This window comes from Lygodium microphyllum, chromosome 28, assembly GCF_053477565.2.
Source record: "Lygodium microphyllum isolate KBCC chromosome 28, Lygodium_microphyllum_v1.1.10, whole genome shotgun sequence".
In the NCBI taxonomy this organism is placed as follows: Eukaryota; Viridiplantae; Streptophyta; class Polypodiopsida; order Schizaeales; family Lygodiaceae; genus Lygodium; species Lygodium microphyllum.
Window position 1 is genome coordinate 98,694,180 of NC_141162.1, and position 16,920 is coordinate 98,711,099.

Here is a 16,920-nt window from a genome sequence, read left to right on the forward strand (position 1 = left end):
AGTGGAGAATACACATCTGGTCATGCAGTCGAGAACTCAAGGGCATCTGTTAGAAGGCTTAAATTTACAAGCCAGGACCCGGAAGATGAAGACATAGTACCACCTGCTTATCTTAGGGTCAAACTCACCGCAGAAAGAGAGCATAGTGTTGATGCTCTCATTGATGAAGGAGTAGATTTCAATATCTTGACTTACGAAGCATGGACTCTACTAGGTCAACCAGAGCTCAAACTGACTGATGCAACTCTTAATCCTTACGGGGAACACCCACAAGCACTTGTAGGGAAGTGCAGAATCCTTGTAGCTATTGAAACAGAAAGCTTGCCAGTCCTGTTCTATGTTCCTCCAAATAGCGAGAATTGTGGAAAGGAAATCCTCCTAGTAGGAAGGCCCTTCAAAAAGGCAACGAAGTGTGAAGCCGACTATATAGCACAGAGGATACACCTAACACTACCAGGTGTGAGGATAATCACAACATTTAGCAAGGGTGACCTCACCAAACCTCGAAGGAAGGGAAATGAGCATTCTGACATACCAAGCAAGCCTAGAAATGAGAGCAAGGAGTTGTTGAAAGAGTTGATACAAGCGCAGGTTGAATGGAGAGAACCAGTGAGTGAGGCCGTACTTGAGACAAAAAGGTTAGGAGACAAGGCCAAGGATAGGGTTTGGACTCAAAAATATCGTAGAAGACCACGAAAGAAGCCCAAGCCTTATAGGCGAAGGCATCGATAGAGAGCTAGCACAACGCCACGATGGATATCCAAGGCGTTGCTTCGTGCTCAAGGGTATCATGCAGGCAATTATTGGATTTGGGTACCCAAACTCCCTGCTAAGCCACCTCTATCAGAAGCCCAAATTATGTCCAAAGCAAAGAGGCATAGGAGGAAAACTAAACGAAAGGCCAAGTTTCGAACCAAAAATATTGGAGTGATCAAGCCCCTCACTACTGAAATCAAGAAACCAAACATGGCCTATCAAAAAGTAGATCCTCAACCTAGTGTGCTTGACAAGCGGACATCAGATGTAGCCATTGAGCATGCACAAAAATCATTAGTGCCCAAGGAGCCTTTGATTTCCCAAGGGGAGAACAAGCATCATAGGCACAACGTTGCTCAAGGCAAGGCTGATTGCTCAACAAAGCAAATGGCACAATCGTCTAATAGCCTCGAGCAAATCATTCAGCCAGTGCCAAGTCCACCTAAGAGTCCTAGATCTCCTACATCCTCTTTTTCCAAACGGACGCAGGAAGCACAACAGCGGTTGCCAAGGGAAACTGCTCAATTCCAATCTCTATCTCCATCTAAGCTTCCAAATGTCCAAGAGGTGGGACATGACGCCATCTGTAGCTCTCGACCCAAGGATATGCATGAGCAACCTAATGTGACTAGATCAACTCATCCTTGATCTACACAGATGAGTGCTCAAAGGGCAACAAAAAACACGGCCACTTCCGATCACCCTAGGGACTTGACACCGCAATCCACCAAGGGTGGCCAGCCCACTAAACTAGCTGCTACTACTTCCAATCAGAAATCACAGCAGTCACAGCCCTTGGCCGTGACAACTCCCCTTGTGGAACGTGTCCTTAGTAGTTTACCTGTGGAGGAGGTGTCGCAACCAAATCCCTCGACAACTCCAGCACTTTCAAAGTACCTAAAGCCTATGCTTGAGGAGGAACCTCTCAAAGCTGTGGTCAGGGAGGTCACGCATTGAACCACTCAACCTGGCAAGGCTGTTCAGCAGGCCACGACTATGTCCCATAAGGACACACTAGAGAGAGAGAATGCTGAGGCCCAACCAAGCACGTCAATGGTTGACCTAGTCCAGGGTCTTGAGTCGTTGAGAGAGGCACCTTCATTGACCAAGAAAAAGAGGAGAAAGTAGAGAAAACAACAACAGTTGCAGGTGGTTGTGGACCCCAAGAACATTGAGACGAAGGGCGCTGGAGAGCTGATGAATAAAGCATTGAGGCCATCTACCAATGAATCCACTGATGCCTCTCCTAATAGCGGTGAAACCTCAGACACATATGTGTGCTCTGACAAACCAAAGCAACAGTTGCCATCAACAGTTGCTTGCAACACTCTATCCACTGACAATAGAACTCACATTGATCAATCAAGAGTGGATACAACGCTGTCACAACAGGGTGACAAATCTATATCAGTCACATCCGAGAAGAACCATGACGAAATAGCAGCAAAACCTCAGGAGAAACGTGAGAACCCCAAGAGCATAAGAAATCCTAGCGTTGACCAATCTTGCTCATCTAGGCCTGAGCCCCCAACCATGCTAAAGCCTAAGGAAACTCTTAGAACTTTGCATGAGATAGCAACCGAGCAAGCCCTCATTGAACATAGAAGTGTCGCAGAATGCTTAACTGAGTTGGAGGCTAAGCTCAAAGTGGTCGCGCATGTCTACGTCCTTGCGGACATGGGCACGATCCCCAAGGAGTAGCTTGGAGATTACTTGACCTTTCCTCTATCATGGGAAGAACAAGAACATCTTAACGGGCACTACGACAGGCTCCTGCATGAACATATGCGACTCATCCCTGACGAGGAGGTTGACGAACTGCGCTTAACCGTCACGTTCAATGAAGTGCTCTGTCGACCGAATCTCGTAGACATAGAGCTACTAAAGCGACTGTCAGCAGGCCAGAGTCAATTTGAGCAACGTTGGTGCGAAAGCCGCGTTGTAATGGCCAAACTAGGGGCTCAGATCATGACGGTCTCAGGAGAGCGATTGGCCAAATGTCAGTCTCAAAGAGACCCAACCTACGTGGCACCAACTTCCCTTCGAGTGCTCACTGACATTCGGGGTATGGACTTAGCTGGGACTAGGCTACAGGGCCCTTTGATTGATAAGGTTCTCACTGAGGAGGAGTTACATATTGCCAATAGACTCGGTCAAGGTTCCATGCTACTCGACGTGGCAAAATATCTATCAGTATTAAGTCAGCTGCCACGAATACTAGATGCGTGTGCCACGCTCCGGTACAACCTCGAGTTCTACACTTGGTTCTTATCCTCGTGAAGTGACATGGATTCATAAATATGTATATAAATAAACACTATTTTTTGTGTCACCGTGTATAAATAATGTCAACACACACAAGCAATGATAGTCAAGAGTAGGGAAAAGAGTGGGGTCAGATAAACTAAGCTCCTCAAGTCCTCATCTCATCACACATTCAAAAACCGTGTGACCAGCCCCACCTCCAAGTGAAGGGCATGCAACCCATATTGCCGCCATAGGAGGCCTTGACCAACAACTCTGATGGTGTAGACAGGGTGTAGTCCCTTCCTATACACCTTCTTCCCTTTTTGGTCTATCCTTCCGAGGATGTACCTTGTCCCACTCCACGATAACCAGTCCACGCGACTTAGCATAAACTAATATCTGCTAATGACTAGAGGCAACACGAACATCAGCATGGGGGCCATTCCTCTACAACAAACACTGCATGCCTCACCCCTTCCCTCCTTGTCATATGCGCTTCATGAACCACACTAAAATCCCTTCCATGCAAACAGTTGTATCCTATATCCAGGTCTAACCCTTGGATTGCATCTTGCAGGCTTCCTTTTGTGGCGGAATGCATGGAGAATCATGGAGAGCTGGCATGCAAAGACGCTCTTCGTAAAATATGGGATCATGTGACACACGCCCCTCCACCGGAGCGCTATGTGCCCACCATCAAGAGGTATGCCAAGAGGCGAGGCCCTAAGCGACACTGTCCAGGGCGAAGGCCGAAGAATCCTCGAGTCAAGAAGGTTGAGACTCAAAACACGCAACAGGTGGCAGCACTAGTGGCACGAACCCCCAGGTCCCGCTCGGGCCCCAGATGCTCAAAGGCAGAAAGGGCAGCTCGGAAAAGAGAGGAATTTAATGAATTATTTAAAGACATTCTGGAGATGGTAGCGGGCCGGGGCTACACCATTCATGTCCCGACCGACATGTTCCCTGCTCAACCCCACGGGAGCCCCACACCAGTAGAGCCCCAAGCACCCGGCCACCGAGACTCACCCCGCCTCGTACAAATCGAGTAGCCCCATGTTGTATACAGGGCTTATCAAATGCTACCGGGCCATGACTTTTTGTCTTTAAATGGTTAAGTGTTGACATGTTCCCGAATTGTATGAACTTTTCATATCTGCGTTTAATATATTTCACGTCTTTAGCAAAAGAAAAAGCTAATCAAGCGAAGGTGATAAATATCTAAGTCAACATCATAGAATTTCGATAAGTGATGTCTCCTTGCATTGCACTGGTTTATTATAGTTGCGGCATATACAATGCATGTACTCTCATGAAGCAACAAGTGGATGCAGGATAATACAGGTCCTTGTGCAAAAATGTTCAATGCCCAATCACTGCAACACCAACAACCCCACAACGAGCCACAGCAAAGCCACACTGCCTAAAGCACCCTTGCCAACTGCCCCCATCGCATGGTCCAAAGCACATTCATGGGACACGCTCTCTTTCTAGGTAAAACTCTATAGTTGGCTCACGACAGTCGTTACCTCACTTGTACCAACATCGAGTGTGTCGCAAGGAGGTTTGCAAAATCTCAAGTGTATCTCTTCATCTCAACAACAGTTCCTCTAGCATCAAGGCTGGTGACACAATCATCTCTGTAATATCCATCCTTCATAGCCTTTGGATCCCAACATTTCTCAATCCAAATAAAAGGCTAACAGCCTCAATGTATGGCATTGATTGTATTCATTTTTTCCACTAAAAAAAAGAGAAAAAAAAGAAAAAAAAAGAGAGAGAGAGAAAGAAAGAAAGAAAGAAAAAAAAGGGGGGAGAAAAAAGAAAAAGAAAAAGAAAAAGAAAAAAAAGAGCACATACGATCATGGCACCGCACCTAGGGGTCCTCAAATTAGGTACGCCTAATGACCTTGGTCGGCTGGCTCCATCCCTAATCCCCTAGCCCTTTGTACATCTCCCACAATTGTTCAGGGCACATTAAGGGCAGGACATACCTAGGGAGCTCGCCTTGCCTATGGTTAGACCTGTCACCCTGAACCACTTGCACAATTCTTTTGCACTAATCTCAATGCCATTACAATCCACAGTGGTAAGCAAGGCATGAAAGACAATGGAAAAGTACACCATACCTTTCACGCACTATAGGTAGTCACTAGCTACCAAGCGCTAGACATCAAGGAGCTCACTTATGCTACATGGCCTTGACAAGACCATAATGATGTCTCAAGCAATCTTCAAGTGTACTCCCCGTCTTCATCGACAAATTTTTCCATCAACTTAGCCCCTTGCTTCACTGATTGCTATACAAGGAACTAGGCCGATAGTCTTCTAACTAAGTAATACCTAAATATGCACGTGTACACACTTAATATTCACACTATAACCTATACATGGTTTGGGTCCTCAAGTGCAGGACAATACTCCAGGCTTGCTTAGAGTTTGACCTGTCTCCCAAACTAATCAAAATATGTATTGTGCACGATAAGAAGACTAGCACTACCTCTTAAGGAGAGACCACATGCGAGGTTTTCCAATTGTAGGTATAAGGTGTTGTTCGCTCTTCATCAAACTCTGACTACTTATCCCTTACCATCCGACAAGCCCGCAAAGAATCGTCATGTGCAGAATCCCCAACAAACTACCACTTGTGCTGGCCATCAATGCAATCCCCAACACAAAATAGCCCTACCGCCAACTCCAACAACCTTCCACCAGCCACCTTGGCCACCAACAAGCCCCCAAGACCTTCTACCACACCACCACCAACACTCCTCCACGGAAACCATCGACATCCTTGTCACCCACGTCTTCAGTGCATGCTACAGCCTGCTACCTATGGCGGTGAGTGCCATGGGACTGGCACTCATCTAGGAGGGGGGTAATGTTAACCCTCAAACGAATGAAGGTGGAAAATCCGGAAAAGCTAAATAAGAAGACAAAGATAGAGGCCAAGGCAAAGAGAAATGGAAGACAAAGACGCACAAGGAGAAGAGTCCTAAATAAGGGAGAAAGGCGCACAAGGAAAGCGTAAGTCAAAACTTTTGTAAAAGAGCGCAAGCGCATCATGGTTTAATTCAAGGAGCGTCGGGCTCTTACCCGTGCAATTTGTAAATGTAGATGGGCGGTGGAAAGGAAGCTAGGAAGATAGAAGGACAATGGGAAAAATGGCCTAGGCTACGGCCGACCATGTAAAAAGGGGAAAAGGGGATGACCGCCCAAAAGGGATTTAGGGTTTTGTATATAAAGTTGAAAAGTGAATGAGAAGCTCATTCTTGTGTGTGGCCAAAAGTAGCTCTCCTCTTCTTCTTCTTCTTCTTCTTATTCTTGCTTGCTTGAGCTTGTGCTTGAGAGAGGGAGTGTGAGAGTGTGAGGGAGTGAGTGTGTGAGGGTGAGGGACCGAGGAGGAGAAGCTCTCCATCTTCTCCTCTCTTCTTCTCTTCTCTTCTCTTCTCTTGTCTTGCTCGCGGCAATGGAGCTTGGAGCGTGGAGCTTGAGGATGGAGCTTTGCTTGAAGCTTGCACTTGGATCGTGGAGCTACCGGAGTGTGCGGGAGAGGAGGTAACTCAAACGGCACGGAGGTAAGCTCACTACACCCGTAGGTATGGATGGCGCGTCGGTTATGTGAGAGGTAGCCATTAGTGCTCGGCTTGGAACGCTTGAAACAATAAGCGGTCCGTGGGTCTTGGCAGTTGAGTGAAAGCTCTCACAAGCGTTTTGTGGGTCTTGGTGGTTGAGTGTGAGCTCCCACTTCAATGTACAACATGCATGGGATTCATGGTTACATTTGGTTGAGTTTGCCTATAATAACTCCATTCATGCTAGCATTGTAGTTTCACCCTTTGAGACTATGTACAACTACAAGGTTTCCTTACCCATAGTTATTTTCAGGGAGAAGATTAACCCTCATGGAAAGGAGGAATTGGAAAGAATGCAGGCCCTTCTTCAACAATATAAGATGAATCTTAAAAAAGATCAAGATCAGATGAAGGTATATGTTGATGAGAAGAGGCGACCTTTGGAGTTCTAGGAGGGAGAGCTAGTTCTCTTGAAAGTACCTAAGTCTCGATATTCTACTTTAAAGGATGGCTCTAGCAATAAACTTGCTTATAGGTTTTATAGGTGCTACAGGATCTTGAAGTGTATTGGAGACTTAGCATTTTGATTGGAACTTCCCTCTTCCACTAGGATTCATAATGTATTCCATGTTAATAAACTCAAATCCTTTTATGGTACCCATCTGGAAATAGTTGACGAGCTGCCTCCTATGGATGAAGAATGACTTATTCAATACATTCTTGAGGAGATCATAGGTCAACATAAAAAAAAGCTTTGCTCTTGATCCATCATCAAGTATTTGCTTAAGTGGAAGGATTTACCACTTGAGGAAGCTTCTTGGAGGTCAGATTCCATCTTGGATGAGTCTCCCTACCTACAGAATGCATTGGTGGTGGTGGCTGAGACATAGTCATGTGGGAGCCAGTTGCACTCTATAGAGGATCTAGACAACAGTCTATTTTAGAACATATTTTGTTCTACCTAATTTTTAGAATTCAATCACCTACATAAAGTCAAAGTACTCTTAAATAGTTATTTTGATATGTGGCACGCTCTATTTGGATACTTCTATCGAAAGTTATAATGGTTTTCTTCAGTATGCTCTATTTTATATAGTAAGTTGTCTTCTCTTTACAAAGGTTATTTCTTGAAGATTTGAAGGCTCCAATTCTTTTGAAGACATCTGGATTATGTATATGGCAGAGACTTTCTTTCACAACATCATTTTAGCAACCAATTCTTCACTATTTGATTTCCATTACATCTTTTGTATAGTTGAAATCAGAGTAGTACTCTATTTCATCCATCCTTCTTTGTCATTCTAACTTTGTTTTTGTGGACCAAAATCTTTGGGCAAGGATGGATTGTAGAAAACTGAAAATACATGTGTTAGGAAGAGAGAGAGTTATCAGTAATATCTTGTTACACTGACATAGGTATAAAAGGTGTGAGACATGCAATTTTTACCACCTTTGATAATAAATAATACAATTACTATTTCTCATCTCACCTACTTGTACTCAGCTTTCATGGCTTCTCTCTCTCCTCTTTTCTATATTTCTAATATTTCTCTCTCCTCATCACTCTTTCTCTCTCCTCTTTTCTCTCTTTTTTACTCTTCTTTCTCTCACCTCTTAGTCCTCTCCTTGACAAAAGTATTTTGCTAGATAATATACATGATTATATTAAACAAAACATAATTAAATCAAAGATGATCATGCTAATGGCAAAGGCTTAGTAGCATCTTGAAAGATGTTGCTTGTTGGTTTTCTTTTGTGACATGTACTAGGAGAAAAACACCATCAACAAAAGAGAACAAGCTTAGCTCTCTATTAGCAACAACCTTTTGAAGTGAACAAGCTCTCTATTAGCAACAATCTTTTGAAGTGAACAAGCTCTCTATTAGCAACAACCTTTTAAAGTGAACAAAGAAGAGGGTGATTGGCCATTTCAAGTAATAATGTAGCTTAGATAACTTGCATCCCAAAACTACTAAACATTAGGGCCAAAAACGCTTCAAAAAATGCACTTTTGTTAATCACGGGATTAAGGAAAGGGCCAAAGAGAGTTCGCCACGTGTGCAAGAATATGGTATTCTTGTCTCCTCTTTTTTAGAGATAGTGGAGTCCATTTCGTGATTCTCTCTTCTTTTTTAGCCAAAACCCCTAAAGTCTGACATGTTTTGGAGTCCCAAAGATGTTATTTACTTACAAATCTGACAAAATACATGACAGAGATGTGATGAAATTAATAATGAGTTTTTTGAAAGTCGGGAGATCTTTCAATATTGTTTTTGGCACCCAATACATACTCATTTGGGTTCTTGGCGCTACTTTTTAGTTCATTCACCCCTCTTTGAGCTTCTTTCTCTGCGCTTTCATTCTTTTCATGGCTTCCTCCAGGCGCCCTTCTCGTTTAATACACTCTTGCACAGTCTATAGCCAGGGAGTAGATGGAAATTTTGAGCCCAAAACCTTTGCTGTAAATGATTGGGTTACCATGCTGCCATCTTGCAAGGGCTCCCATAAGGTGAAAATAAGAAAAAGAGAAGATATAAAACATCACTGGAAGGGGCGTATCATTGCCTTCAAAATTATGCCCGAAGGCTGGTTTGTCAAGGTGCAACATGTTTACATGGCCAAGGATATGCACTTGCCTCCAAACGAACGTGTTCCCCAACAAACACATTGTAAGTTATAAGTTGAATAACGTATATAATTCTTTTCCATTTATGCAAGTTCTAACAAACGGTTCGTCATTGTAGATATCTTTCCGTCAACAAGTATTGAATGGCAACCTGTGGAAAGCCTAAGTGGGACTTTCCATGCCATTCATAAGGTATTGGCAACATTATTTATGCCGATCAAACTGTGTCTTTTTATAGTGAATGCAAGGTTTTTATATATTATACACAGTATGTGGTTCCCTCTAAAGCGGATAGGTATGGGAATATCGAAGATTTGCCATTGCCAAGTCTTTCATCTCTAAATTGGGAGATTCCTGACAAGGTAACAGTGCAGAGTTTCAAATTCAAAATATCTCAGGATATTAAAAAGTCCATGACAGCTAGAAGGATCTCAAGAAGAATACGTTTATCATGGTTTGTACCCCTCCATATCTTCGTGGCTTGCTTCAAAACAGCAAATTTACAAAGAACGAAGGTATCCTGGTTAAGTAGAAACTTTTCGGAAGAGGATTTGGACAACACTATAGGGACGCATTGGAAATCTAGAGAGTGAGATCACAAAGGTGATATCTTGAGGTGCAGTGCATGCCCTCAATCCTTGGCTTTGGCTTACAGTATCCCTCGCCAAAATCTTGCTTTGGGCTTTGATTACAGGCGATACAAACTAAGATTGGGTATTTGGGTTCCCTTGGATTCTGATACAGATAACACACCATATAAACTTGTGGTGCACGTTTTTCCGCATGAAGTAAAGAAGGTGAATGTTACTTCCAATCGGAGTCTGAAAGGTGTGAGGGATACCTTGGAATTGCTAGACAATACATCCCCTAGATATAAGTTCAAAGTGAATGGTGTAACAATTGGTAAAAGAGCCGAGCGCTCTTTCTTTTGTACGAGTTGTTTGTCTCCCACAATTGTGAGTTTGGGGCCTTGAGAATGAAAATTTGGCAGGAATTTATCTTAATAGACTGTCCTTAAGATATTCTTTAATGGGAACTTCATAAGCTATCGTGAAGCAAGTCGCCTTTCGAATGTGTATAAATAAAATGTACATTGCATCCGATTTATAAGTGAAAATTTTCATTATTTATCTTAATAGACTGTCCTTAAGATATTTTTTAATGGGAACTTCATAAGCTATCGTGAAGCAAGTCGCCTTTCGAATGTGTATAAATAAAATGTACATTGCATCCGATTTATAAGTGAAAATTTTCATTACACAATGAGGTACAAAAAATGCATAAAAATGTACAAAGCCAAAATAATAAGGCTCGTGTATAAAATGTACATTACATTCGATTTACAAGTGAAAATTTTCATTACACAATGAGGTACAAAAATTGCATAAAAATGTACAAAGCCAAAATAAAAAGGCTCGTGTATGCTTATGTTTGCTATTTTCATTCTTTATCGATTTCTTCAAAGATATTTTTTCTCACAGGGCCTTTCTTTGATTGTTGAAAAAATTTGACCTTTACAGGTAGTCTCTTTTCTTGGGGCTTAAGAGGGGATGGATCAAATTTAAGAGGAGAGAGCATTGGCATTCCTTTTTTTTTAGACTCTGCAGCAGTGGTCCCATTGCCTTTTCCCTTGCCCTTGTCTTTACCATTGCCATTGTCCTTACCCTTTCCCTTGACCTTTCCCTTGCTTGTGCCCTTGGCCATTGAAGTTTTGGGAGGAAGAGGGGAGTTAGGATCATACGGTGTGATTGCTTTGTCTAGAATCAGCTCGATGCATCTCTCCCTTATCCACCAAACATATGATTCAGGATAGTCTCTACACTGTAAGAATAAATATTATAAGTTAGTGAAAAGACATCATGATAAGGGTTACACAAACATCAAATGAAATAAACTTACATTCACTCCTTCTATTTGTAACAGCTTTGAATCTACTATTCTGCAAATGTTTGAGATAACTCTCCATCCACAAGAATGCGCATCGCTTTGCAATGGAACTTCTTGTAGAAGAAAAGTATACGGCCTTTGAGGATCAGCAAGATCCTCGTATGTTGTATCCAAAAATGTAGAAACGAGTCTAGCAGCACTGCAAAAGGAAGCTTTGTAAGTTCAAAATATTATTTATAAAAGAAATCAAAGTAAGTAATTTTCTTCCAACATACATTCGTACTTGACCGTGAACACCGCTGAGAGAATTCATAAAGATAATTTCCCTTGAAAGACAATTAATGTAGATGAGACTCCAATGCCCTCTGCAAATTCATAAAAGAGGTGAGTAGAAGGGTGAAAGCAAATGAACATAAATTTTCCTCTACAGAAAAAGAAAAATACCTTTCTACATAAGGGAAAAAGATGTGGTAATTTCTCACACTATCAAAGCTACGAAAAAATGGTGAAATATTAGAACCAGATTTTGCAAAAAGTCCCACAGAGAGAAGTGGATCAACAATGTATATTGTTCTTCGGATATCGAGAGTGAGAGAGGAGACCAATGCCCTGCAGATAATAGCAAAAGCTATTCAATACCAATTTCATCCAAAATATAATTGAACCTATAAGACTTAACTTATGCAACAAAAAACCTTACCTTATGCAACAAAATACCACGGAGTCAGATAGTTGGAGATCCCTTTTTTCCAACATGGGCTTGTCCTCGGGAGATATACTAAGATATTCCTCCTCAGGTTCCCCAGCAACATTCACAAGAATCTGCCTATACACTTTGCCCATCCTCTTGCTATTGACGGGAGCAAGTGATGCGGCTTTCCTCTTGTAAACATCGTCTTCAGTTTCAAACACCTCCTGATTTTCTTCACTCAAGAAAGCCTCCTGCTGGGTGGCACCCCTTGTAGGGTAAAGGTGACTAACATCCTCAACATTTAGCTTTTTCTCTTTCCTGGACAATTTTGGGGGAGCATTAAGGATTTCAAAGGCTTTTTGATAATTGGAAGGCAAGGGCCTCAGGACTTTGTCAAACCTATACCTCACTCTGCTGATGATGCTGAAATCTTTATTCATAAGGGTGATCCTATGAGCATGGGCGGCAGCAATGTAAGCGTCGTTCATGAAATCAATAACAAAATCTTCTGCGGCCTCTTGCAGGGCAAGAATGGCTGAGAGTTGCCACTTCTTATTTAGACCAGAGACAGTTGCCACTTGAGACAATCTATCAGAGATCTCTTTAACCACCCTTATAAAAGCAACTTTTGGAATGACATGCTATGTAGCTCTCTGGGCTTTCCTGATCTCACTGAAACATCGTTGCATATAGAAGAACATGGACTTCCTCTTTCTCTTTTGTGGCTTGGGGTGTTCAGTGGCTTCAGCAGATGTGGGCTCAGGTACCATTGTAGGGAATGAATCTTTCCCAGGGTAAGCCTCATCCTTTGCTTCCTCAACTTCAGGTGAAGAAACATTTATAGAAGATGTAAGGACAACACCTGGTGTAGGGGGGATTTCTGTTGTAAAATGCTCTGGAGCTTGTGATGGACCAGCTTCTTCTACCCCCTTAGATTCATCAAATTTTAACTTTCTTCTACCCCCACTGTCCTTCCCATCTAGACACACTCTTCTTGCAGTTTGCTTTGTCCTTGCCATCCAGAAAAGCAAAAATAACAACCAAAAGGACAATAACTGAAAGACAAATTGGCGAGGAAAAAGACGAAATGAGCAATTTCGATACGGCGCGATATGAACAAAGCGAGCAGAATGGAACAGCGCCTTCGCTCCGTATTGGAGATCAGATGCCGATACGGTGCGATAGGGAGGAAATGAGCAGAATGGAACAGCGCCTTCGCTCCGTATTGGAGATCAGATGCCGATACGGCGCGATAGGGAGGAAACGAGCAGAATGGAACAGCGCCTTCGCTCCGTATCGGAGATCAAATGCCGATACGGCGTGATAGGGAGGAAACGAGCACACCGTTTGGACGCCCTCGCTCCGTATTGGAGATCAGATGCCGATACGGCGCGATACGGAGAAAACGAGCACACCGTTTGGACGCCCTCGCTCCGTATTGGAGATCAGATGCCGATACGGCGCGATACGGAGAAAACGAGCACACCGTTTGGATGCCCTCGCTCCGTATCGGCACACCTCTTTTTGCTAGCGAAAGAAGGACTTGTATCGCACCGTATCGGCAAGCAATGCGGGAAGAGCTCGAGAAATGAAAAGTGTACACGTCGGAAAAATGACCACTTATATACCCAGGTAAATCATGACACGTGTCAAACACGTGTTCGATATTGATTGTGCCACGTATCTGCATTTATGGTCCGTATGCTACGTGTCAAGTAATGACCGGTCCACTTGTTCGCCACGTGGTTATCGGCCACGTGTTGCCCAACGGCTACTGCCACGTGTATGAGACTAACGGATACTGCCAGGTGGCATAATCCGCGCCTACATAAGGGTGTGTTTCTTATTTGTACGGCTTTTTTCGGTTTCCGACCTCTGTTTCTATTGCTAATACGGCGCGAGAGCGACTGTTGGTTTTCTTCGCTCTCCTCTCTTCGCTTCGTTTTGGAGGTTCTCTAGATCTAGTCTTCTTTCAGCGTTCCTCAAGCTCATGTGACCACCTTTTTTGTGGCTCTAGCGCTTCTTACTGGGATCACCGATACGGCGCGAGGGGGCCTTTCCGTCTGAATCGTTTCTCTCTTATCGCGCCGTATCGTCAGAAGTTGGAAACATGTCTGAACCCATAGAATCCAAGGTTTCTTCAGGAACTGGTAAAAGAAGAAGGCTTTCAAAAGGCTCAAGTGCATCAACATCTGATCAGCCTGTGTATTCTTTTTCCTCTCCATCCTCTGCCACCAGTGTGAGAAAGCCAAGTACATCTCCAGGGAAGCGAACGTCAGTAGTGAGAGGTCAAGGAGTATCAGAGCTCATTGATATCACGCCATCAGAGAGGCTACTTGATTTTATGCTTCAGAATGGAATGGATCTCTCATTCTATGGAGTTGTGAAAAATATTTTTAATCCTGATTGGGAACTTGACAAAGTTCTGAAATCTTGTGAAAAATATATAATGGAGGACTTTTTGGAGTTTGAAACTCTTGCAGGTCCTTCTGTTGAAGTTGGCACAATTGAATATGTCCATGTTCCCATTGGGTCAACAGGAAATGAAAAGGCAGTATTTACTAGAAAGTGCAGGGCTCACTCTCTGGAGAGGTTTCATTCAACAGACATATTTTGCTGCACTCATTCCAAAAACTGCAAGATGATGAGAAAATCTGCTGCTTTTATTATTTTCAGCCTTGTCAAATACCTTGTGAAAGTTGAGGAGCAACAGTTGGAAGGAGCAAAGACTGCCAACTTTTGCATGTTGGATGATCTAGCAGATGAAAGGGAAACAGAGGAGGTTGTAGATACAAATTTTGAGGCTTCCATTGCTGAGAATTTGGATGTTGCTCACTTCAAAGCTGAGACTATCATCGAGGAGAGCCAAGGAGATACAAACCCTCAACCTGATGAGAGTTCTCACCATATTGTTCCTTCCCTGCCATGTATACCTTTCAAGGACAAGGAGTACATTTTACTATCAGATATTCAAAAACTTTTTAATCTCAGGGAATATTATTGTCTTGCAATTATTGCAGAGGCTTCTGATGCTGCAAATGGGATAATTGACACAGAAAATGAATCAAAGGAAGAGATTCTGAAACTTGATAAAGAAACTCTAGATGATAAGTTTATTGATGCTGGTGAGGCATTCTCTCTTTGTTTTGAAAAGGCCAAAGAAGCTAAGAAAGAGTTGAGGATCACTGATGAGGACTTCGATCGCATTCAAAGCGAGATCGGCATTTCCAATTTTGGAAGAGAGGAGTCTGAATATGTTAAATAATTGACTAACACCAATGAGACAACATCATCAATTAATTTATGGAATCCGTTTAAATTGGAGTACGATGAAAATCAAGTGGTAAGATAATTTTGAATTTACTTTTACACATTAATTTGCTTTTACACATTGGTAGGTTTACATTTCATGCTCATTCAGTATGGGTTTTATTTGCAGTTGGAGATTGTCGATACAGATAACTTCTTGGGGCGTGGCAAAGGATCGAGAGCTGCTAGTAACACCACCAAAGACATTGCACTCGGCCACTACTTGGCTAGGATTGACCCTGAATCCTTTTTTGTACTTCATAGTAGTTTCTCAGAGGACGCAGCATGGCCGATACTTTGTATTAAAGCTCTTACAAGGCTTCTAGGTTTCTCAGGATTACAATATAATGCCCAAAAAATAATGTTTTTGGAAAAGACTGCAGCAATTAGGATTTTTGGCTACGGTCCAGGTTACTCTGCTTCTAGAGCAGGATACTTTTTGGCGTTTTCATCCTACGCCTTAGCTGCAGACAGAACTGATGTAAAATCTATAGCTGGCTACAGGAGAAAAAAATTTCTACGTTATAGAGGAAAGATTCCTGAGGAGGAAGAGAATGTGAGAGTTTTGGAAAACTAGCTTTGTATATATTCTTTCTTATATATAAAAGTGCGATTGCTCATGTGTCATTGCCGTCTTTTATTTGCATTCTTTGAAGTTGTCGTCGAAAAAACCAGTTGAATAGCTTCTCCAAAGCATTGCTTTTTGTAACTCCTCCCCCATGCCTTGTGCTTCGAAAATAACTTGTGCGTGCTTGGTAGTGGGATTTTTCCATGCCTTGGTTGCTATAAGTTGCTAAGGGGCCATGCTCCTCCACAAAGAAAGGTCCATGAATATGAAGAATATGCTGCAATACAAAGTAACACAAATTTTATACCAATTGAAAAACCTATCAAAATAAGCCCATATTAAATAATTATTACTTTACCAGATAAAAAGTGATATCTTTTTCTCCCCATGCCTCTTTTATCGCCTGAACAAGCTTTGTGATTGATCTTTTGAACTCTTCCGCATATGTATATGTTGTCTTATGTTGCCTGAGGAGTTTCAGAAAAACATCAAGGTGTATCCAGACCTCCATTCTAAGAAACGCAAGCCTCGGCGTGCTTGCAACATTTGTTGTGATCTCACATAGCTCTCTCCAACACTCCCAAGCCGCATTCACCTGCTTTCCTGAATGATTTCCTAAGAATCGTCTAGCTTTTGAGCCTCCCATAGAGACATCGGCCAAGATATCTCTTGTTTTTCCTGAAAGTATTGGATCCTTTCTCAAGTGAACTTGGCCCCCATGAAATCCCATTTTCGATAGCAATGCCTCGCATTTATCAATACACTCATCTGATAAAGATAATGGCTTAATGGAATATGCATAGTCAAGATGCAACCTGAGAAGCTTATCGATTATTCTAATCTCTGCATGCAAAGTACAAATATGAACATTCTTAAGAGAGATGGAAAGAATGGGATCCCAGATGTCTTCTATGTTTTTAAATTTACTCAAATCTATAGAGTCTCTATTTGGGGCTCTTCTTACTGGTCGCAAACTACTCCAATCTTTGGATCCAATACTTTCCATGCAACAAATGCAAGGATATTTTGCATTTGCACCATTACATATTCCAAGCATACATTTGATAGTTTTCAAATCAGCACTCATATGCCATTCCACATTAAATTTACCAACCCCATCAACTACCAACATTTCGCCTTCACTTTGAGACTTAATGATATTTGGAATACCTGTATGGTTGAACAACCATTTCAACGTTTGATGATTTTCAATTGGTACCTGGGCTGCACCAATCCACCAAATCTCCATCTCAGATTGGATCTT